The following is a 26194-nucleotide window of genomic DNA, read 5'->3' as shown; positions in this document are numbered from 1 at the left end:
TATTTTGCTCCCCAAATAGCAATACTCATTTACTAGTTTTAGCGTCTCATTTCGTATTAAGGAAATATTACAATATGGTAGTGCTAGTGTGTTTGGTGTCAATCAACACAATTAAATATTACTTTTGAGTTTTATTCTATTATAAGTGATGCATCTTTTCCTCTACCTCTCCTACTTCGGCATATGTAATGTACGTCACTCAACCTTGCTCAGTTCCAGGAAACGCTCTTGTTCAACGTTATTTCATTACCAGGCCCAAAGATATTCAACCGACTCGCGAGTCTCATGCACGTGACGTGATGATTCTTTTTAGCTCTGTGACGTACAAACAACAAGAAGCACTGGTGGAGTGTAGTTGCTACTAATCTATCAATTGCAGAGGCTACACACTCCTTTTGTATTGATCCGGTCCACCTATTCTTTGTTGTACGATGTGCAACTTCACGTATCTGTGGACTGGTGTCCTCAATTTTGGAATTCCCTCAACAACGTACCATGGATTTCTATGTAGTGGCTATCAATTAGGAGATTAGTATGCCATCTTCCTCCTTACCATAGCCGAACTTTTAGTTCGCTGCTACGAAATCGGAAATGGTACACGTAAGCACTCCGAGCGATGTCAGCTTGTGCGAAAAGTAACAGTAGAGACTGCCCCACAGTGAAGGCGAATGGAAGGAAGAAACACGATGCGGACGCTGACGCCTGGAGCGTTTGTTGTCGCCCGAGGCTAAAGATTGCGTGGATGACGTGGCGGCCTCGAAACGCGGCTCCGCCCCAGCTGTACGCAGGCGCTTATCAGTGCTGCGAGCTGCACACCAGGCAACGCACGCTAGTCGCGCCGTCTCACCTCTGCAGGAAAACTTGCACAGCCTGTGGTATGTCAATCATCTCTAACCATAGCAGCTTGTCTGGTACCTACCAAGCAAAGTATTACTTTAGGTTGGTGACTGTTTCTTATTGTGGTCGTCATATTGCGATGAGTGTTTTAATTATTTGCACCTTGTATTGTTGATATGTGACGTTGCGTTGGTAGATGTTTCTCAAGGGATTTACCGTGTGAGAACCGAGTGCTGAATGCTAATACGCACCTGCACATTGACACGAAACACTGACTCGATTCACGAAAAATCCACGTACTGCTTATTCCAGATGTCGCAGACCTGCCGCTGAAGTTCTTTCCTCAGAAGAAACGGTACACCCATCTTTTTCGGTTAAAATTCGTCATAGGTAAAGTATCGAGCAAAACATGATAGTGATTCTTGAAGTTTTCCCCGCGGACGAAGTATACCACTATTTTTTAGACGTGCACGTTAGACGTCATTATTTCCTATTTTCCATCTTTTGGCTCTCTGATGTCGTACCTCTTCAAACCTTCATCTTTCCAAACAAATATGTGATGTGATGTGATTCTTGGAGTTTTGGCAGTGCTCAAAATATCGGTACCGCAAGCAATGCAGGCCCTAGAAATAATTAACTAAGAACTGCATTTGCCATCTCATAGTTCCTGGAATATCTCATAACAGCAGAAAGTGAGGTCTAATTTAGAATTTGAAAAGGGAGATCTTATAGAATTCTTCTAGCTCTCGAAAGTAAACATTTCTTCCCGAAAGTCTGTTGGTATGTTGCGTGTATTGAATGAAATCTTTAAACAATTTTCGTGGTCCTCACGTGGTGAACAAAGTATGAGGAAACTGACAGAACTTCCGTTGGATAATGGGCGTACTACATAACTCTTAAGTGCACATCCTTTTATAATTGTAATAGTTGAAACACCAGTTTTTGAAATTGACAACTATTGTTTCTTTCTTGGGAATTATTACAGACGAAATTTGTCTGCTGCGCCTATATTATTACAGGTTAACTTTCCTTTGATTGCCAGGCATGTTTTACATAAACTACTACTTTTTCCTGTTCGAGGATAGGAATTAGTTCACCTTGAATGCTGTAAAACAACGAATCAAATCCATAGCAAATGGTACACTGTTCTTCTTAAAAGATAAGTGATATTATTTACAATCGTTCACACGACTGTAGAAGATATCACAGTACAACAGTCTTGCCATTTAATCTTTCAGTGTAATCTCGTGTAAAATGTTCTTGAAATTCACCCACGTTCCGTTGCACAATGGGCATAACAAGGTTCCGATGTTCGTCGGTGTGTTTTTCTTCATGTAAATCATACTTTTGTTTCCCCTTTCGTTTCAAGTAAATCTGAACCATTGACCATTTACTGACATAAAAATTGTTGGAGGACTATTGACGTACGTAAACATAAGGAATACAACTACAATATAATTAAACTTATTTGGTGTGGGCTACAGCATTTTTACGTTGGTTGGTTGGTTTGGTTGATTTTCGGGAGGGGACCAAACAGCGAGGTCATCGGTCATATCGGATTAGGGAAGGATGAGGAAGGAAGTCAGCTGTGCCCTTGTAAAGGAACCATCCCAGCATTCTCCTGAAGCGATTTAGGGAAATAACGGAAAACCTAAATCAGGATGGTCGGACGCGTGTTTGAATCGTCGTCCTCCAGAATGGGAGTCCAGTGTGCTAATCACTATGCCAACTCGCTCGGTACAGCAATTTTACATATGTAATATATGGAAGCATATTTTCTTAACGTGGAATACAAGATATAACTTTGAAATAAAGCCTTTCCGTGACAAACATAAAAAGGAAAGTCTCTTGGAATATACGTGAATGGAGTTCATATTGTTGACCCGTGAGGAAACGTAATAGAGTAGATATAAACTCTCAGACCATCAGCTTTAGCGACGGACATAGTGAAACAGATGCTAGTACTGAGCCAAAAAACTGATCTAAAAAGTAAGTTTCCAGGCTGAGCGAAATCCATTTGTACGGCAGAAGTGCAGGTTTCTGATGTACCGTGGCACAATTTGGTGCTCTCACGTTTCATTGAAAAGTAACTGACACGCTGACAGTGACGTATATTTACAATTACAGGTTAACAAATTGAAAAATGCGAGTGGATGACTGCACATGTTATCTTGCCCATCGACACTGCTAACCCTATAATATTATATCCTACATTTGCACGAAGATGTGCTGCAATATGTTGCTTAGTGATTGCATGTTGATTGCAGCATTGTCTTCACATACAGCCTGGCGCCTAAATATCAAAGAGTTGTTATATCTGGATCACTTCATATGAAGAAACGCGATCTATGGAGAAACGATTGCTTTACAGAAATTTAGAGAGTAACTAAGTTGTGTTCCTTTTGTGAGTTAAATACTAAGACTAGGTGCAGTAGCAGAATGTGACACTCTTGCTTAGATTAGATTAATTATTCATTCCATAGACACATAAAAGAGGGAAACCTCCTGGGTGTGGAACATGTCAGATAAACACATTACAAAAATGTAATTAGAAAAGCTTGAGTTTCACTAATTTTAATGATCCTCAGTCCATAAACAGTAAAATTATGTACATGAATTAAATTTAAACTTCTGATATTTACAGGTGTAATACTTACATCTGCTTTCATTAAATCCATCATTCAGACATTTGCTAGTTTCTTGGATATTACAACCAAGTATTGTCAAAAATTAAAGTAAATTGTTCATTTCAGCGATCCTCAGTTAAGAACAGTCAGATTATATACAAGATTTAAAATTAAACTTCCACTATTTACAGGCTTAAGACATGTATCTGCTTTCCATACATCCATCATTCACACAATAGGTAGTTACTTGGCTGTTACAACCAAGTATTGTCAAAAATTAAAGTACAATAAATTTTCATTAAACTGGTCTACTGCACTTCTTCAGAAACTCATGGATGGAATAGAAGGAGTTGGCCACTAAAAATTCTTTTATATTATTTTTAAATTGTGCCTTGTCTGAAACTAAACTCTTAATGGTTGCTGGTAATTATTGAAAATATGCGTTGCTGAATACTGGACTCCTTACTAGGCAAGAGTAAGTGGTTTTAAATGTTTATGTATATTGTTCCTATTCCTAGTATTGATACTATGTACTAATCAGTTAGTTGGAAAAAGAGATGTATTATTTACAACAAACTTCATTAAGGAATAAACATACTGAGAAGCTGTGGTTAACATACACAATTCTTTGAATAGGTTTCGACACGATGTTCTTGGATTTACACTTCTCATTACTCTTATTATATGCTTCTGTATTATAAAAATTTTTTCTCTGTTTGTGGAGTTACCCCAAAATATGATACCATATGACATAATGGAGCGAAAATAAGCAAAATATGCCAGTTTTTTATATTTATATCTCCTATGTCTGACATCATTTGCATTGCAAACACAGGCTTGTTTAGACGCTTCAGCATTTCATTAGTATGTTGCTCCCAACTGAATTTGTTATCAAGTTGTAATCCCAAGAATTTATTCTCTCAACTTCTCCTATTTCCATCTCATCATGTTTTATACACACACCAGAAGGAAATCTCTTGGAAGTTCTGATCTGCATATAGTGGGTCTTTTCAAAGTTTAGTGAAAGTGAACTGACTATGAACTACTTATTAATGTCAGTAAAAATTTGATTAGCTGCCCTTTCTAAATTTATATTTGATTTACTATTTACTGCAATGTTTGTATCATCTGCAAATAAGACAAACTTGGCATCTGGTAATGTAACAGACGACAGGTCATTAATATACACAAGAAACAGTAGTGGACATTGTATGGAACATTGGGGAACACCACATGTAATTTCTTCCCAGTCAAATGATGTCTGATTGCCTACTGCTGAAGTGTTTCGTTATGACACCCTTTGTTTTCTGTTAATAAGATATGACTGAAGCCACTTCGCAACACTACCAGTGACGCCATAATATTTTAATTTACTTAAAAGAATGCTGTGATTCACACAGTCAAACGCCTTTGACAGGTCACAAAATATGCCAGTTGCCTCTAATTTGTTGTCCAATGAATTAAGGACATTTTAGCTGTTAGTTTAAATAGCTTTCTCAATATCAAAACCCTTAAGAAACCCAAACTGTGATTTTGACAGTATATTATTTTCACTAAGGTGCTTAAGTAGAAGCTTGAACACAACCTTTTCAAAGATTTTTGGAAAAGCTGTCAAAAGTGAGATCAATCGGTAATTTGACGGCATTTCTTTGTCCCCTTTCTTGTGGAGAGGTACAACTTCAGCATATTTAAGCCAATCTGGGAATGTTCCTGTGACAAGTGATTGATTACACAAATAAGTTAAGATATGACTAAGCTCACATGAAGATTCTAGTCAACACGTTCCTTCCTCTTCATCTCTTGTACCCTATAGCCTAAATGGCAGCGTCTGCCCGATGAAACAACATGGAGGCATTGTAATGGCGCAAAGTGTCTGAATTTTTTCAAGGCCAAACTGGTCACCTCTGTTACTTCATAAACTGAGGCGACAAAAGTCATGGTATACCTCCTAACAGCGTGTCAGACCTGGTTTTACCCAGCGTAGTGCAGCAACTCAGCATGGCATGGACTAAACATGTCGTTGAAAGCCCTCTGCAAAAATGATGAGAAATTCTGCAAGTACCGTTAATTGCCGTCGGCGGCCGTAGTCACGTCGAAAAGCGTTTCATATGAATCACCTGAGTACAAATGTCAGCTCCGCCCATGTACTACACTTTTATATCATATACTGCCGTGTTTTCTATATGTGTATATTGCTATGCCTTGACTTCTGTCACCTCAGCGTGTATCGACATTTACACACATAGTCCCCAAGCCACTCTACAGAGCATGGCGTAGGTTAAACCAAACCGGTGTTAGACTACCCCTATCGCATTCTTTTCATGTCTGGAGTGAGAATAACTGACTTTATGCATGCGTACGCACCCGACTCGTTCTCCATATTGTTCTCAAGATCTCTACACGAGAAATAAGGAGCACTGCAGAATTCTTGCAAAATTTATCTGCACAGTCTACCTCTAATGCGATATTTCTGTATTAATCCTACAGGATATTCTGAGAACCGTTCTGTATTACATAGAGCCCTCGTTCCACGCAGTTGTGGAAGTATCTTGAAGAGCTGTAGATGTATTGATGGTGTTTTATCAGATGGAAATATTAAACAGTGAGTATGCATATAAACATGTAGGCTACTGCGGCCAGCGTGAATTACGTTAAAACCCATCTATATATTTTGCTGCGTCATAATGTAAAATAATTTGAATACTAAAATAATGCACATCGGACACGTTACGCAATCTATCCCTGTTGAAAGCTATCACAAATATACCAAAGTTATGGTTATTTTAGTAATTTAAGTGTTTTGTTTCACAACGTAAAGGTAGGAGTTTGAGGAAACTAAGCACACAAATTTAAACACAGCGTACTAAGCATCTGCTATTCTCCTATAATTTGTCAATGAGAACTGTCTTACCATCACTTCTTAGTTGTTCTATTGTGACAGGACAAGAAAGTTTACACGATGTCACTGCGTGGAAACAGTAAAATTAATTATCAAAGGTACTGCCAGTAAGGAAATACATCCCTCTGATTTCTATTTGTGTTTTCATTATTAGGCTCAGAATAAAGATTTTGCGTGTTTCAAGTAGTGCCCGTGAGTAACAGCTTTTCAGTGCATTATACCATCACTTAAAAATGCGGCTTGTTCTTTGAAAGCTCCATTAACGTACAGGCAGTAATATGAACTCGCCCGGAATTAAGACTGGATCTACGTTCTTCTGGATAGTCTAGGGGAAGAACCTCTCCCTTCATCTGAACTTCTTAAGGATTCGTCTTCTTCGTGGAATGCGTTGACGGAAGAGCTTATGACAGCGGATGCTAAATTAGGAAGTAATTTCCTTAAAATCCGTGGCTCAAAATTTACACTACTGGCCATTAAAATTACTGCACCAAGAAGAAATGTAAATGATAAACGGGTATTCATTGGACAAATAAATTATACTAGAACTGAAATGTGATTTCATTTTCAAGCAATTTGGGTGCATAGATCCTGAGAAATCAGTATCCAGAACAACCACCTGTGGCCTTGATACGCCTGGGCCTTGAGTCAAACAGAGCTTGGAAGGCGTGTACAGGTACAGCTGCCCATGCAGCCTCAACACGGTACCACAGTTCATCAAGAATAGTGACTGGCGTACTGTGACGAGCCAGTTGCTCGGCCACCATTGACCAGACGTTTTCAATTGGTGAGAGATCTGGAGAATGTGCTGGCCAGGGCAGCAGTCGAACATTTTCTGTATCCAGAAAGACCCGTACAGGACCTGCAACATGCGGTCGTGCATTATCCTGCTGAAATGTAGTGTTTCGCAGTGATCGAATGAAGGGTAGAGCCACCGGCGCCAACCTTGTGTGAATGATCTGAAAAGCTAATCATTTGCATATCACAGCATCTTCTTCCTGCTGCTTAAATTTCGCGTCTGTAGCACGTCATCTTCGTGGTGTAGCAATTTTAATGGCCAGTAATGTAAATCAGTTAATCTCAAACAAAATTATAGTTCGCGTTAAATCAAAACAGCGGACAAGATATCCAGTGGTTAACAAATACACTATGCAACGCTCTCCTCCTGTTTTTTTAACCGTACTTTGGAGTTTCACGTAATAATTATTTCTGATCGTGTCGCCGTGCACCACGTCTCATGTTAAATTTCTTACGAACAGTCATGTTCTTTGAAATATCTGAAATTATTTTGCTATCGAGGGTTTTCTAAACCTCACGCATGTTGTGAGAGTCACTGATGCTAATGTTGCTTAATAACGGAAGCTCTACCGTAGTATCTAGTCCGTATAGAAGATCGTCGGCGACAGACGTAACCGTATCGTCTACGGTATTGACGGTTTTAACTCAGTAGAGAATTTGGAGTGACATAGTGGGATCAGACCACCTCGTGGTTGAAATTAAACTAGGAATATTCGCTACTTGAGACAATGAAGTAGTGATAAATGAGAAATGAAGAATATGATAAAAGCGATGTGAAAAATATGAGAATGGAATCAGTGCCGAATTTATAACCTAATAACATACTGCAACGAATACGACACTTACAATGTTTTAGTCGAACTAATAAACAACACAGCTCTCGAAACCATCTTCACCAATAAAGAATCGAAGTAATCAAAGAAATATCCAATCACATGATGTGATGTAGAATGTACGAGCTATTTTGGTAGGAAAAAAGCGTTGTAAGAACATAGCCCAAAGAAATCATCCGATTTCTTACAAAATAATAAAATTACGTGTTTTGAAGAAAACGATCATAGGTGGCTGAAGACCATTTTGAAGATACTATTAACGAAGAAATATGACATGGAAATGAGTCAAAGCTCTGCGGAGCAGTAAGCAAGAAAAAATAATTTTGAAAGCATGGGCGAGACGCTCGCAGGCACATCCTTAGACAAAATAGCACACCTCTGTGTCAGAATCTGAATGTTCTGACAGAAGTATCAAACAATTTCCCTTAATACGTACATCCAGTACAGTATGAGGAGTGGAAAATACAGGGTGATTATAACTAAACTTTCAAAGCACTATAGCAATGACACCACTGGTAAGAATGACGTCAAATTGCAACGGGATATTGTCGGAGAAGGGGGAAAACGTATGGCAGAAGAAAAATAAATAGTTAAAAAATGTAGCAATAGATGGCGCTTTAAGCATCATAATTTGATAGTGGTTGACTACAAATGACAAATGAATCACACAACGATGCCTAAGTTGTATGTGTGATGATAAACTGTACTAGTCAATATGCAAGGGTGTACAGGTGTGATACTGTTAGTTACGTAATCCCATCCACCACGGCAAGGTCATATCACGTCGGATGGGAAAAATCGGTTTTTAATTGTCTTGAGGCCAAAAACTGCAGAAAAAGCATCACTCACATCGGTTTTTAATTGTCCTGAGGCCAAACACCGCATAAAAAGCAGCACTCACATCGGTTTTTAATTGTTCTGAGGCCAAAAATCGCTTAAAAAGCACCAATAAAAATACATGAAAATGATCCCATTCGCACATCAAAGCTATTGGAGAACTGGTATGACGTGTTTACATAAATCACTCATAGCGTTTGTCAGTGACGGTACAGGTAACAGGACCGGCAGCACCTGTCTCTTCGAAAAAATATGGCCCTATGATAAATGATGCCCACACTACGCAGTAACCTTTCTAAGGTGAAGTGGTACTGGTTGATCTGTGTGTGGATTTCCCGTTGCAGATATTCGACAATTCTGTGCATTGACATATCCTGTCAAATGGAAGTAGGCTTTCTCAATCCACGAAATCTTCCACGGCCAATCATTGTCCACTTCCATACGAGCAAGAAATTTTAAAGCAAAAGTCTCTCTTGCTGGCAGGTCAACAGGAAGCAACACGTGCACTTGGGTAATTTTGAATGGATAGCAAAGAAGGATGTTTCGTGGGTTTTTACGCACCGTGCACACGGGTACGTCCAATGTTCAGGCACACCAACACTCGTCTCCTCCTGTATTACTGTGGCCACTCCTTCCACTGACGTCGAATCAATTCGTTTCCTCCCTCTACCACGTTCACGTTGCGCACCAAAAGAATCCGTTTTTCCGAATTTCCGAATCATTTTCTCCAGACCTAGGCACTAATCGGACCAACGCATGGTTTCAAACCCTTCAGTGCCCGGAACTTTTGCAGAACGACGTGTGCACTCTCATCGTTCTTGTAATACAGCTTTACAAGCAGAGCACGATCCTGCATTGAGACAGTCATGACCGGTAATATCCTGTTGCAATTCCACATCATTCTGACCAGTGGTGTTAGTTCTACAGCCTTTTGAAAATTTTAAATTTAATTATAACACCATCAGGGAAGTTATAGCTATTGTCTGCTGGAAATTGGCAATATGGTGCTACAAATGTTTTCCTTAAGACTGGAACACAGGAATAATTGTACCATTCCGTAAACTATGAATGGGGCCTCCGTCTGACTCCGCCTGTACGTCCATAATACTTTCCTCGCACACTGCAAAACCTTACTAATAATTGATTTAAAAACGACTTGAGTGGTGAATCGAATCAAAAATATATACTGCCAGACTACCAACACGACTTTCGAAAAATTATTTCCGTACAAAGTTTTGGCACATCTTACTGTAGACACTTGAGAAGCATTTGCGGAAAGGTAGTATGAGATAATGTAACTACCTGACATTGTTTTCGCGTTGAAGGAGGCAATCTGTAATAACGTATGGAGTTGTAGTGTTCTTTAGAAAAACTTCTTGATATGCCAAGATCGCAAAGGAAGGATACGTTAATTACTAGTTTCGACCAGTCTTCACATCATCAGATCACACAGTAAAAAGTAGTGTCTACAATGACTATAGAAGCAAGGTGCTTTGTCACTGCCATGTTTAAAATTATAAATTTAAAAATTGTAATCGCAATTCTTTAGCTTGGAATCCTAAATATGATTGTGTCATATTGTATCCTCAGTTGTAGAGTTTTTAATTGTAAACGTGATTATGACTAAGCATCTTGCTATAGTAGTCGATGTATTATGGGACTAGGTAAAACTAACAATCGATGTATACATCCTTGCGATCTTGGAAAATAAAAAAAGTTTTCCTAAAGGTGGCTACAAAAATATTAAGACGGCTGTTGGTAACTTTGGTAGGCTAAGAATTCTGTAGGAACTAAGAAACATCAGATAAAGCCATCTCCTTTCCTCAGTAAATGCCAGACTACATTTCTGGGAATGACAATGGACGGAACATATTTACCCTGGCATGATTAGGGACATCACATCCTCTCTATCTACACTCCAGGAAATTGAAATAAGAACACCGTGAATTCATTGTCCCAGGAATGGGAAACTTTATTGACACATTCCTGGGGTCAGATACATCACATGATCACACTGACAGAACCACAGGCACATAGACACAGGCAACAGAGCATGCACAATGTCGGCACTAGTATAGTGTATATCCACCTTTCGCAGCAATGCAGGCTGCTATTCTCCCATGGAGACGATCGTAGAGATGCTGGATGTAGTCCTGTGGAACGGCTTGCCATGCCATTTCCACCTGGCGCCTCAGTTGGACCAGCGTTCGTGCTGGACGTGCAGACCGCGTGAGACGACGCTTCATCCAGTCCCAAACATGCTCAATGGGGGACAGATCCGGAGATCTTGCTGGCCAGGGTAGTTGACTTACACCTTCTAGAGCACGTTGGGTGGCACGGGATACATGCGGACGTGCATTGTCCTGTTGGAACAGCAAGTTCCCTTGCCGGTCTAGGAATGGTAGAACGATGGGTTCGATGACGGTTTGGATGTACCGTGCACTATTCAGTGTCCCGTCGACGATCACCAGTGGTGTACGGCCAGTGTAGGAGATCGCTCCCCACACCATGATGCCGGGTGTTGGCCCTGTGTGCCTCGGTCGTATGCAGTCCTGATTGTGGCGCTCACCTGCACGGCGCCAAACACGCATACGACCATCATTGGCACCAAGGCAGAAGCGACTCTCATCGCTGAAGACGACACGTCTCCATTCGTCCCTCCATTCACGCCTGTCGCGACACCACTGGAGGCGGGCTGCACGATGTTGGGGCGTGAGCGGAAGACGGCCTAACGGTGTGCGGGACCGTAGCCCAGCTTCATGGAGACGGTTGCGAATGGTCCTCAGCGATACCCCAGGAGCAACAGTGTCCCTAATTTGCTGGGAAGTGGCGGTGCGGTCCCCTACGGCACTGCGTAGGATCCTACGGTCTTGGCGTGCATCCGTGCGTCGCTGCGGTCCGGTCCCAGGTCGACGGGCACGTGCACCTTCCGCCGACCACTGGCGACAACATCGATGTACTGTGGAGACCTCACGCCCCACGTGTTGAGCAATTCGGCGGTACGTCCACCCGGCCTCCCGCATGCCCACTATACGCCCTCGCTCAAAGTCCGTCAACTGCACATACGGTTCACGTCCACGCTGTCGCGGCATGCTACCAGTGTTAAAGACTGCGATGGAGCTCCGTATGCCACGGCAAACTGGCTGACACTGACGGCGGCGGTGCACAAATGCTGCGCAGCTAGCGCCATTCGACGGCCAACACCGCGGTTCCTGGTGTGTCCGCTGTGCCGTGCGTGTGATCATTGCTTGTACAGCCCTCTCGCAGTGTCCGGAGCAAGTGTGGTGGGTCTGACACACCGGTGTCAATGTGTTCTTTTTTCCGTTTCCAGGAGTGTATTTAACTAGGCACTCTATTATGTTCGTATGATGTCACAGATATTATAAGAAGACACACTTTATACAGAATTCTAAATAAAATGTCGTGCGACTAGGGCCTCCTGTCGGGTAGACCGTTCGCCGGATGCAAGTCTTTCGATTTGACGCCACTTCGGCGACTTGCGCGTCGATGGGGATGAAACGATGATGATTAGGACAACACAATACCCAGTCCCTGAGTGGAGAAAATCTCCGACCCAGCTGGGAATTTAACCCGGGCACTTGGGATTCACATTCTGTCGCGCTGACCACTCATATGTCGGGGGCGGACATATAGGATACTACAATTAGAAGTAACATTACAATACCAGTAAAAGGTGGATAGCAGCGGTAGTTATAGCAGAAAAAATAACATTTATACTAGTTCATGAATAACAGAGTGGCAGACCAAATACTCACAAAATCACGTAGATTTAAACTGACGACCCTGAAGGGAATGGACGTCACAGAAGGGTTGGGTGAAGGAGCGAAAGATGAAAGTGCTGGAACGCAAATAATGAAGAGAAGGGGAAAGAAAGGCAGGAACGATTGAGAAGTGAAAAAAGGAAAAAGGTTAACTTCGAGAAGATGAAGGCATTCATTTTACTGTTTAACAGAGAGAAAACTAGCTTTTTATGTTTCTTTCACCTTTTTATTATATGCACGAAAACACTTCATTGTGCATACAGTTCAGTATAGCTTGATCCACCATAGGTGGACCACCACAGTAGAGCAGCAGTTTGAGAATATTTTTGCTATGTGGATGGGCAGAACTAGGACTCAAGATAAGTGAGATCCTGTGTTATTATTATGATGTCACAGGTGCTTGATCTATAATATGGGGAATAGTGGAATTTCGGTAGAACGAGTTAATGCACAAGAAAACCAGGAAAGTAATGTGGTATACCATGAATGGCTGGGAGACCCTGAAGGGCAGGTTCAGTCGCCTACTTGGGAACATGTTCCCTGTCCTCTACGCCCGGTCGCACTTTTCTTTCGCTAAATATGAGAACCGTGTGCGTAAGTGTATCTACACTACTGGCCATTAAAATTGCTATACCACGAAGATGACGTGCTACAGATGCGAAATTTAACTGACAGGAAGAAGATGCTGTGATATACAAATGATTAGCTTTTCAGAGCATTCACACAAGGTTGGCGCCGGTGGCGACACCTACAACTTGCTGACATGAGGAAAGTTTCCAACAGATTTCTCATACGCAAACAGCAAGTGGCCGGCGTTGCCTGGTGAAACGTTGTTGTGAAGCCTCGTGTACGGAGGAGAAATCCGTACCATTACGTTTCGGACTCTGATAAATGTCGGATTGTAGCCTATCGCGATTGCGGTTTATCGTATTGCGACATTGCTGCTCGCGTTGGTCGAGATCCAATGACTGTTAGCAGAATATGGAATCGGTGGTTTCAGGAGGGTAATACGGAACGCCGTGCTGGATCCCAACGGCCTCGTATCACTAGCAGTCGAGATGACAAGCACCTTATCCGCATGGCTGTAACGGATCGTGCAGCCACGTCTCGATCCCTGAGTCAACAGATGGGGACATTTGCAAGACTACAACGATCCGCACGAACAGTTCGACGACGTTTGCAGCAGCACGGACTATCAGCTCGGCGACCATGGCTGCGGTTACCCTTGACGCTGCATCACAGAGAGGAGCGCCTGCGATTGTGTACTCAATGACGAACCTGGGTGCACGAATGGCAGAACGTCATTTTTTTCGGATGAATCCGGGTTCTGTTTACAGCATCATGATGGTAGCATCCGTGTTTGGCGACATCGCGAGGAACGCACATTGGAAGCGCGTATTTGTCATCGCCATACTGACGTACCACCCGGCGTGATGGTATGGGGTGCCATTGGTTACACGTCTCGGTCACCTCTTGTTCGCATTGACGGCACTTTGAACAGTGGGCGTTGCATTTCAGATGTGTTACGACCCGTGGCTCTACCCTCCATTCGATCACTGCGAACCCTACATTTCAGCAGGGGCATGCACGCCGCATGTTGCAGGTCCTGTATGGGCCTTTCTGGATACAGAAAATGTTCGACTGCTGCCCTGGCCGGCACATTCTCCAGATTTCTCACCAACTGAAAACGTCTGGTCAATGGTGGCCGAGCAACTGGCTCATCACAATACGCCAGTCACTACTCTTGATGAACTGTGGTATCGCGTTGAAGCTGCATGGGCAGCTGCACGTGTACACGCCATCCAAGCTCTGTTGGACTCAATGCCCAGGCGTATCAAGGCCGTTGTTACGGTCAGAGGTGGTTGTTCTGGGTACTGATTTCTCAGGATCTATGCACCCAAACTGTGTGAAAATGTAATCACATGTCAGTTCTAGTATAATACACTCCGGGAAATGGAAAAAAGAACACATTGACACCGGTGTGTCAGACCCACCATACTTGCTCCGGACACTGCGAGAGGGCTGTACAAGCAATGATCACACGCACGGCACAACGGACACACCAGGAACCGCGGTGTTGGCCGTCGAATGGCGCTAGCTGCGCAGCATTTGTGCACCGCCGCCGTCAGTGTCAGCCAGTTTGCCGTGGCATACGGAGCTCCATCGCAGTCTTTAACACTGGTAGGATGCCGCGACAGCGTGGACGTGAACCGTATGTGCAGTTGACGGACTTTGAGCGAGGGCGTATAGTGGGCATGCGGGAGGCCGGGTGGACGTACCGCCGAATTGCTCAACACGTGGGGCGTGAGGTCTCCACAGTAAATCGATGTTGTCGCCAGTGGTCGGCGGAAGGTGCACGTGCCCGTCGACCTGGGACCGGACCGCAGCGACGCACGGATGCACGCCAAGACCGTAGGATCCTACGCAGTGCCGTAGGGGACCGCACCGCCACTTCCCAGCAAATTAGGGACACTGTTGCTCCTGGGGTATCGCCGAGGACCATTCGCAACCGTCTCCATGAAGCTGGGCTACGGTCCCGCACACCGTTAGGCCGTCTTCCGCTCACGCCCCAAACATCGTGCAGCCCGCCTCCAGTGGTGTCGCGACAGTCGTGAATGGAGGGACGAATGGAGACGTGTCGTCTTCAGCGATGAGAGTCGCTTCTGCCTTGGTGCCAATGATGGTCGTATGCGTGTTTGGCGCCGTGCAGGTGAGCGCCACAATCAGGACTGCATACGACCGAGGCACACAGGGCCAACACCCGGCATCATGGTGTGGGGAGCGATCTCCTACACTGGCCGTACACCACTGGTGATCGTCGACGGGACACTGAATAGTGCACGGTACATCCAAACCGTCATCGAACCCATCGTTCTACCATTCCTAGACCGGCAAGGGAACTTGCTGTTCCAACAGGACAATGCACGTCCGCATGTATCCCGTGCCACCCAACGTGCTCTAGAAGGTGTAAGTCAACTACCCTGGCCAGCAAGATCTCCGGATCTGTCCCCCATTGAGCATGTTTGGGACTGGATGAAGCGTCGTCTCACGCGGTCTGCACGTCCAGCACGAACGCTGGTCCAACTGAGGCGCCAGGTGGAAATGGCATGGCAAGCCGTTCCACAGGACTACATCCAGCATCTCTACGATCGTCTCCATGGGAGAATAGCAGCCTGCATTGCTGCGAAAGGTGGATATACACTATACTAGTGCCGACATTGTGCATGCTCTGTTGCCTGTGTCTATGTGCCTGTGGTTCTGTCAGTGTGATCATGTGATGTATCTGACCCCAGGAATGTGTCAATAAAGTTTCCCCTTCCTGGGACAATGAATTCACGGTGTTCTTATTTCAATTTCCAGGAGTGTATATTTGTACAATGAATACCCGTTTTTCATTTACATTTGTTCTTGGTGTAGCAATTTTAATGGCCAGTAGTGTATGAAGTGAAGATGACCATGACGGTGTGTGTGTGTGTGTGTGTGTGTGTGTGTGTGTGTGTGTGTGTGTGGTGTGTAGCGTAGTGTCGTGTTTGTGTCGGAGATAATAAGGGAAGGAAGAGGGTGAAATTCGATGCCGGTACATACCCAGTTCCTTTCAAAAGGCACCAAGGGGGCATCCGCCTAAGCTTAACGTCCCCATCCGACGGACGGACGGCCATCTACGGTGTTGCATGCTCTCGCTTCATGAGGCACTGCGGAAACATTTGGTATTTAATTCAGCACAGTATCGCAAAGATCCGTTATCAGAGACTTTACGTCGTCACTCGCTCCTGCTCTTCTGCCTTAAAGGTGAAGGGAAAATTGTCAACAGCACGCGGTCCCCACCCAATTACTGGTCACGCCCGAGGTGCTTAACTTCGGTGATCCAACAGGAAACGGTGTATCCACCTCATCACAGCCGTTGACAGTGCATAGGTGTATGTTTCACTTCTTGTGAAAATTTATTTCGAAATTTTCAGAACGGCATAGAGGCGAACAGAAATATTCGTGCACCTGGCGACAATGTTTTCAGTTCAGTGAGGGGTGCTCATCCAAAGTTGCATCCAAGTTCTTTACTGGTTTGTGATGTGATATTGGGACACCTCTGATTAATAGGGGGTAGTTTTTAGCAGAGATCAGAGTTAATTATTTTTCCTGGAATATTAAAATTACTTATAATATCATCATATGTAGTTTCAGTTCTAGGTTTTGCGCCCATCTTACCATTGACGACATATTGTCGTTTCTGTGGAAGTGGTAGTAAGACATCTTCAGATTTTGCACTTAAATTAAGTAGGAGATTTTCGGTATAGATATCTATGGGTATCTATGTACATTCACAGGAGACAGAATTAACAAGAAATCATTGACATACAAGGGGGACTATAATGCGTCCAGGACTGACCCTTACAGCACTCCTGAGTGAACATCCTTCGAGGACGACTTTTCGTTCTCATAGACAACACGGTGCTGTCTATTTTTGAAGTAGCTTTCGAACCACTTGAGCACACTATCTGAAAATTCTTTCTGTCGATTTTTTCTGAGCAGTATGTCAGAACTCACGGCATCAAGTGCTTTACTGTAGTATAGTAGTGCAAATATTGTAGCCTCACTGTTTTTGTGACACATTTTTAGTTATCTGTTACTTTAATCAGTGTAATATTCGTGGTATGGCTGCTATTTGTCATTGCGCATCTCTTATAATGAGTAAACCCTTGTCTCAACGTGATGCGCTCGGTTACAGGTGTGTCCCAACATTCTGTTTCTGATCTACAGAGTCTTTAACGTCTAGATTGTTACTGACTGTGGTTGTGCATTCTTCGGCAGAGGCAAAAATTAAGCTGTTTAGAAACTAGAAAAAATGCATATTCGTGATACTAGAACTTGCCTAAAAATAATGTCTTCAACTCCATCGAATGCAGTGCTGGCGAAGGCTGCAGAAATTAATAGTGAAATTAATGTCAGACATATTTTTCTAAAAAGTACACAGGGCGTGTGACACACCTGGTCATGAATCAGCTTGTAGTTCCTCGGTAGCAACGATCATGGCGAAAAATTGGCTGTAAATATGGATTAGTACAGCACTATCTACATACAATAATGTGGTCAACAAACGTCAGACCCCCCTCACTGAATTAGTTATGGCCAGGCCGTGTCTTAATTACGTAGTTAAGTCACATTTACCAGATATGCACGTACTGCCTCTTCTCATTATACGATAATAGTCGCTGTGTAACCAATCTACAAAAATCTCAATCAGATGAAACGATGCGTGTGGCACTTTCATATTAAAGTTAATCAACAGTCATTGTTAACTGTCCTTCTCGATTGTCCCTCTTCTTATTCACAACAACACATTACTGCACCATTACGTTATTGTTGATTTTATTGACACTGGATTCACGCTCGAAATCTCAGAACAGACTGACTCCCACATTCAAGTTAACCCACGTATATTATTAATAGCTCTAATTCACAGTCTGGCTTAATATTAAGCAAAACACATTATTGCCCAAGTACATTATGACTGTTTTGACTGGCACGGGTTCCATATGCGACATCTCGGAACTGACTTCCAAAATGGTTCAGGGCCAGTGTTTGTATAGCTTTTCAAAAACGGCTATTAAAGTTTCACATTGTTAAATATAAAATTTCGATATTTAGAATTAGAATTTTACATCTCAAATTAATTGAATACAGCAGGAAAATAATTTTTGGCCTGAACGTTTTCTTACAATAAGCGTTTCAAGTGAAGTAAGCCTTTTTGATGCCGAAACTGCAAAAATAGTTAAATAAACGATACCATACACAAAAGTTTTAATTATTCGGAATCTAATTAAGTGCAGATGTTCCTATGATGTTATAGAAATTGGGTAGATGAATACTTTAAGGATTTCTACGTGTTATTTTCCTAACTTTATGAGTAATATAGTAATTACATCTGTTTACATGTCAACAATGTGACTGGAATAGAAAATAATTACAGTTACTTAACTGAACAGCCTTTGCAAAACTATTTACTTTAAATGGTTCAAATTAATTAGAAAATTATTGTGACTAACGTAATTTAGCAAATTGGGCCTGGTCTTATACCCAGAACTACAGAATGGCAGCTTTATCTCATGGGACATCTCTCACTAACACTAGTGGTAATTAAGAAACGAAAAAAAAAAAAACTGAAAACAAAAGAAGTCCTTCAAGGAGGCAAACAACGAAACAAAGTGCCAGTAAGTCCCAGCCTTCTTTGTTACAGGCGGTTATAGCTGAACTTTCGCTTGCGACGGATTTTTTACGTGCGTGAGTGCGATGCACCAATTGCGACGGATTATACGTTGCTGCTGCAAAGCAATTTCTTTTATAATTTTTGTTCACCTACCTCTTTACAGCGGTAGATCTTCGCACGTAAAACTCCTGACTGCATCTACTTACGAGATCACAGAAAAGCAGTGTTGGGGAAACTGTAACCTCATAGCTACACGCCAGAGGCCGCTATAAGTAAAATTTGCTGAAAATTTTCTATGTACTTTAAAGAAATGATTCGGAAAGGGGATGTCACTCGTACTTTAAACATGAAGTTCAAATTTAAACCTTCAATAGATTTTTATTGCCGTTAAGCATGATCATCAGCCCACATTTACGAAAATTACTTAAGTTTCTGCTCACAGTTATCACCGTACCTAAAACAGCCAGAACTTTTACCTTCCCCAATTCCGAAATCAATTACTTGTAACACAGTCAATGATCGGCCAATTCCTTCTGCACACGATATTCAGTGGTTGTCTTTAGTAAAAGTTTATGCTCGCCATAAAATAGTCAGTAAGAATATACTCAGTACCTCCAAGCTATATAATTCAAAGTTCACTCGCGATTTTCGTCGGAACGAATTATCACAACACACTAAAGTTTTCATAAACAGTTTCTGGTCACAACCAGATAGCATTAACACTGGACCATAACGCGGAAGTCATCCCAAGACTTCATCTTACTCATAATGCGAAAAGTCACATCCAGCATAACCGCCTCCAATCAAAGCTAGCTCGCGACTCTCTTCTCACTCTCCCGCTGCACAAAACTATATCTCCTCGCTAGGCAGCCAACCGTCTCGCTTCTCATTGGCTGTCAGCACTTACGACCAATGAGGACTCACTTCTAGGACGCGGCTCGCGCCAAAATCTAGCAAGCACCAACCACTTCTCTAGGCTCATTGACGTCATCAAATTATGTAACACAAAACTCTCTAATTAAATAAACAAAACAAAATGAACTATAAGTTTTACTCTACATCTGGAAATTTATTATGTAGTCGCGAATGTTCTGGCTGTCTTATACATAAGCATACATACTTGGACATCCGACATTCACTAGCAGGGGAACCACTAGTGGATTCGTTCCCACGTTATAGAGTTGGAACACTTGCCAGTTCCTGGAGAGAATTACATGAATGATTTTTAATAATGCCGAACGTCCCACATACTCTCACGCACGCATTGTCATTCACACGCATCTTAACACACAATATACATATTTACTTAGAATTCTTGAAATTATTATCATAGAAAAGTTACAGAGGTTTTCTGAAACTAAAAACTTTACAAATTTATGTATGAACACTGAAAGTGTTATCAGATCATCGTACATAGTCACTGAAGGTGAACTATTACATCACTGTATTTACTTAAATTCTTGACTGTCGGAAAATTACGTTGTTTTTTTTTGGAATTTTACTAGCTTCCAAAATACAACTATTTTTGATCTCAGATTTTGACATATTGTTTGTTTTCACAACAGAAGGATGGACATCAAATATGACGTTCCTCAGGTCATTCCTTTATTAGTTATTAATACTTTTAGTTTCGTATAATGTAAGTGGCCTGCCAGCGCTACTCCACTGCTTTCACACGCGCAGCTGCAACAGATGGTCGTGATGTCAGTCTGCAGGACACAACTCGTCCGTTACTGACCGTATAATACTCTACCGGCTTACATTGCAGACCACATTCATTCTGAAGTAAAGCTTTTAATAGACAAATGGGCGATCGCGCACTAGTTGCGACGCCACATGCTACTTGAGAGAGGCCCCATGACAAACGACTCATTGTCGGGCAAAACTTCGAGGAAACGTTTATAAGAAAATGCGAAAGAGAAATAACTAATAAACTATTGACAGAAACACAGTATAATTTCCACTTGAGAGGTTGACATTTGTTAATTGCGTACCATATTTAAGTTCCAGGTTACAAACGTTGCGCAGTGACGAGACGACCGTCTGTATCCATGACAGTATGAAACCCACTAGTGGTTGTTCTTCTGCTACCCGAAACAACAGTGGACTATGAAATAGCCTCCTATCTTGACCCAACTTGTACACTACAGCTCAGATCACGCATTGCGCCCTGCACTCTGAACCATGGTAACTGTAACTACTTCAACAATTTATGGCGCATTTGGCTGTCAATCTGTTCTAGTAGCAGTTCCCAAATCACCAGTTAATTCGAAGTTCCGGACCATGTTCTTCAACCCCAGTGCGGAAAGAGGACCTCTCCAGACACTGAGATGACCAGTGTCGTGGGGTATCTCCTAACATCGCTCCGGACCTCGTTTTGCCTCGCGTAGTGCAGAAAGTCGACGTGGCGTCGACTCAGATGTCGTTGGAAGTCCCTTGCAGGAAGACTGAGCCATGCTGCCTCTACAGATATCTACAATGGTAAAAGTGTTGCCAGTGCAGAATTTTGTGCACGAACTCACCACTCGATTATGCTTTTTAAGTCTTCGATGGGATTCATATCAGGCGATCTGGGCGGCCAAATCATTCGCTAGTATCTTTAAGTACAGTGGTTGCCAAACTTTTTTTCACAAGAGCCAATACTGGCACTTTATAATTAGGAAATTAGGAATGGAGTGGGGGGGAGGGGGTGAAAAGGCAGTAAAGTGGCCATTCAGAGAGATACTTAATTTTTTGCTAAACCATGATGGTTACTGATAGAAGCTGACCACTTACCCATTTTGAATACATGTAACTGCATGAAATTGGTACTTTCGTCACACTCTTGACATTGTGGCTCCGGAAATATTGAGTTCCTTAATGATTTCCGAAATGGATTTTCCCAAGCGCCTAGCTCCCACTAGAATTCCGCGTTTAAAGTCTGGTAATTTCCGTTGTAAGGACTTAATACGTCGAAAAGCGTTTCACAAGAATTACCCAAGTACAAATGGCAGCACCGCCATCGTACTGCCCTTTTGTACCTTGTGTACGCGATACTACCGTCAATTATGTGTGCACATATCGCTATCACATGAATTTTGTCGCATCAGTGTAATCCCTTAATGCGTCGATATTTGCGAAGAGCAGCAAAACTATTGCTTTTGTTTTGATAAAACAGCTTTACGAGTAAAGTCCTTCTCATCTAGGTCCGGTCCTCGCTGTGTGTCTGCAACTGCATTGCACACTGGTGCCTGTGTTTCAACATTGCGTCTCCATACCAGTACCGCCGGCACCTAATGGAAAGTCATGATACTAATACTACAAAGGAAATCCTGCAACGCACAGTGGGAACATCTGTCCTAATTCAAACTACTATTATGATGGAGTATTTTCGTATTTCAGCCTGATTCTCCTCTGCAACGTCGTCAAAAATGAAAACTGTGCCTAGTCTTAATTATTTAGGTGGGGGTGAAAGTTCTCTTTAAAACAGTAAAAAAAATATGAGTGAAAGTTATCCTCAGAATAATTAAAAATTCTAAGCTCTGAGCTGTAATAATCAATGAACTGTCGTAATGAAACTTGCACTGTCGTAATGTGAAGGCAAGGCTGCACTGTAATAATAATTAATTATCGTAATGAAAAGCGAAGTCTTCTATACTGTAAAAATTAGCAATCTGACTGCAAGAATTTTGAACAGTATAAACTGCCTGAATAATGAACTTTGACATGAAACCTACAATAATTGGTTTTGCAAAACTGGTCACAAAAACTGTCTCTGAATGACATAAGTTGGCCCTGATTGAATAAATGAAAAAAAAAAATTTGCCCTTACCTCTATTCTGCGCAAATCATGATAACGCGTTGCAGTACTGCTCTGTCTTGCGCGCCACTATGCTGATGCTGTTAATTACTGTATCTACACAGAGGCACTCGAGATATGTAATGAGGTCTCTGTTAGTTACAAATCTAATTTTTCGAACACTTGGTTCCATGATCCATTAAAAAAAGTAAGAGAAAGGTTGGTAAAAAAAATGAAATACACGCATAAATGGCAACACTAAGTTTTTGTATACTGTGGAAAAAGTGCTTAAGGCTGATTTTAAATTTAATGAACGTCTTAACATCCAAACAATACACTTTCCGATCTCCCAAATCTAGTAACTCTCAGGACAATAACCAACTTTGTCCGATGACGCAGAAATAGTGAAAAAGAAGTAACATCATTATAATAATTAACTCTGACATTCCATTAGACTTCCTCCTTCACAAATCAGTTTCCGTTACAATCTTGACATGATAATGTCGACTGAACAAACAGATAAATTGAGATTTTACATTTGAAACATGACATGTATTAATAAAACTATACATGACAGAAAATAAATAAAAATTATTGCTGGACATAAATAGTTGCGTAACTGAAAATAGATAAGTCATTGCTGTACATAAATATATTGTTACAAGTATAGTATTTGCTAAATATTAGGGTACACACACAGCAGTGCAAACTGCATTAAATGTGTCGACTGTTATTACAGAGAGCCGATAGAATACATATATGACTGCACATATTAGTGTCCTAAGTACAAAAACAAATATTTACCACCACCCTAGGGTGCGCCACGAAAAGTGCCCTCAGAGAGTAAAACTTGCAGTTTAACTGCCAACCATAAGTGTGTAGGGAAACTAGATGACACATTGAAGGAAAATCTTGCAGTCCCACAGACAATGATAATATAAATATTATTTGAAAAGCACAGTGAGACAGTCTTGCAGACCCACCGTCACTGTCTCAAATATTTGGTGTAACTGACCAGTGCAAGACAATCCTGCAGTTCCACGGGCACCGACATCAGAAAAATTTGGTTTTGGCAGTAATGAGGAGGCAGCAAGCTCGGAATATGCTAAAAAATAGTCCATCCACACTAACAAGAACCTAACCACTCATTACAAACATGTCTCTACGAGGCATCTACAGTACGTATAATCTAAGTGCTGTACAAGCTAATCATAAGCCAGGGTATAAGACTCTACAGTCTCTGATCAAATAAAATATGAGAGCTAACAACTACTCCCAATGAAAATATTTCAGTATGTGTGTAGAGTGCCAATGAAGTACAAATGATACATATAAAACAAGAGGGTATGTCCATGCAATGAAATACAATGGTGAAATAGTATACACGTTACATCGATAAACAAAATGAGAAACATATTAACCTAAAAAGCAAAAAAAAAAAAAGCAAACAGAATACGGTACATCTTAACACTGGCGAAATGTCTTAAAACTTAGCAAATAATCAGTTTTTCAAAACTTTTTACAAAGTCCACATATCAGAGTGATATGCAAACTTAGTTGCTGTGTGACAAGAATTGCATACAAAGTTATAGTGGTGGCATATGAATATATATATCAAGAGCAAAGTATACCACATATATATCCATATATTCATTATTTTGGCCAAGTTCTTCATGTTGGTCGTCCGGAATGACCGACCGGTTTTAGGCGCTGCAGTCAGGAACCACACGACCGCTGCGGTCGCAGGTTCGAATTTCGAACTTGGCTAACTATCTCTATATATATATATCAAGAGCAAAGTATGCCACATTCGGTAATGTGAGTAACACAGTTCTGTGAAAAGAAAAATTGTGGTATAGATTCAGAGAAGTGTGCAAACATAGTTGCTTTATGACAAGACACTTTCCATATGATTGCAAGAACGTCTCTATGTTATCACAAAAATGTTTCTACCAAGGTCTTGGCTAACTATCTCTGCAGAATAAACACAAAAGGGAAAAACAGAAGTTCCACTAATTATGGGAACAAATAGGACGTGAGGAGAAGATTGGACCTGTGGAAAGAGACAATTTAAAGTCATTCATCGTGCGTCATGCAACATAGCAACATGAAGAAAAAAATGACTCTGTGCACTATGGGACTTAACTTCTGAGGTCATCAGTCCCCTAGAACTTAGAACTACGTATACCTAACTAACCTAAGGACAGCACACACATCCATGTCCGAGGCAGGATTCCAACCTGCGACCGCAGCGGTCGTGTGGTTCCAGAATGCAGCGCCTAGAACCGGTCGGCCATTCCGGACGGCCAACATGAAGAATTTGGCCAAAATAATGAATATATGTCATACTTGACAAGTTGGCTATCATCACATGGCGGAAAAATGTAATCACAGGGAAAAAGAATATAGGTATCCAACCACAAATCACCATAGAGGAAAAGAAATCACGTCCAGCAAAGCAGCAAAGTACTTAAAAGTAATGATAATCTAATACTAGAAATATGTACAGAATGTCATAATAATCATACTTTTTGCTGACAAAGGCAGAGCGTTACCTATTCTCAATACGGTAAGAGTTGTTAAAAAATGGATTAGTACAAACTTTGAAACTTCATCAGGTGCAAAACGACGATACATGGTGTTCCATGGTGTCAGCCAAATGATCATTACATGAACGCTTACCGTTTACTTATATACGTACCAAACTGACTGTACTAAGCTGCTGAAGTATGTAGATCTGTTACTCCTGAACAAGATTATGGCAAGACGATGCCAAAAAAGGAAACATTTACAAGCACAAGGTGTGTCTCTGTAACGGTTAAGTACATAGGATTAAAATATGCTAGTGGAAAAAAAATTGCTATACTAAGGCTCACCATAAACGTGAAAGAAAATATATGCCATAGTCTATCATGTAACTGCCAATGCGTAATAAATCAATTCCAAACCACTCTACAATCTTCACTGGTTTCGAAATACTCGTTCACAGGCTCTGCATGATAATATCCTACCTTTTATCAAAGTCGATTATCTCGATGGATTCCCCCATTTGCAGGCCATACCTTCGATATGGTGGTCTCCCATCCGTGTTTGCTCCGTTTACATACTTCTTTTGTTACCGCTTCACACGCCCGCAACGACAACAGGCGGCACTCAAAGTCACGGTGTGCAGTGTTCATGATGTTTTGGTTTATCAGTTGTCTACTAAGTGTTCAAAACTTTTAGTGTAAAGTGATAAATGTAATTTTGATTATGGTAATCTATGACTCAAAAAATGACTTCTTCCGGCTCCCACTGCCCAACTGTGCTCCTAATGGTCGTTCCACCCCGCCGCCACCACCACTCCTTAGCATCACTCCAGCATCCCAAGACAGGCGTTCTTAATCTATACCTTGTTCGAGCAACACTGCCATCACCATGAAGCAACAAGATCATCCACCACCAATGAGAAGAGTAGAAAGGAAATAAATGTTTCGTTAATTCCTCCTTCTCTTTCTCATTGTTGTTGTTATTATTTGCTTTTTACAGTAACATTTTTCTCTTTCCTGTACTGCAGTGGGCTCCAACTGATAATGCAGTTGAACAGCCTGATTTATGGAAGCCA

General features: G+C 41.8%; 1 protein-coding gene across 1 annotated transcript in view; it reads left to right on the top strand.

The window, feature by feature from the left end:
* Positions 1-796: 796 nt before the first annotated feature.
* Positions 797-26194, top strand: part of LOC126457424 (uncharacterized) — a 36309-nt gene continuing 10911 nt past the window's right edge. The window contains exon 1 of the mRNA XM_050093692.1: positions 797-875. The gene's annotated coding sequence lies outside the window, so the exon portion shown is untranslated. The remainder of the gene's footprint in view (positions 876-26194) is intronic.

Source organism: Schistocerca serialis, chromosome 2 (assembly GCF_023864345.2).
Source record: "Schistocerca serialis cubense isolate TAMUIC-IGC-003099 chromosome 2, iqSchSeri2.2, whole genome shotgun sequence".
Lineage (NCBI taxonomy): Eukaryota > Metazoa > Arthropoda > Insecta > Orthoptera > Acrididae > Schistocerca > Schistocerca serialis.
Note: the sequence above shows the minus strand (reverse complement) of the source record. Positions and strands in the feature narration are given on the sequence as shown.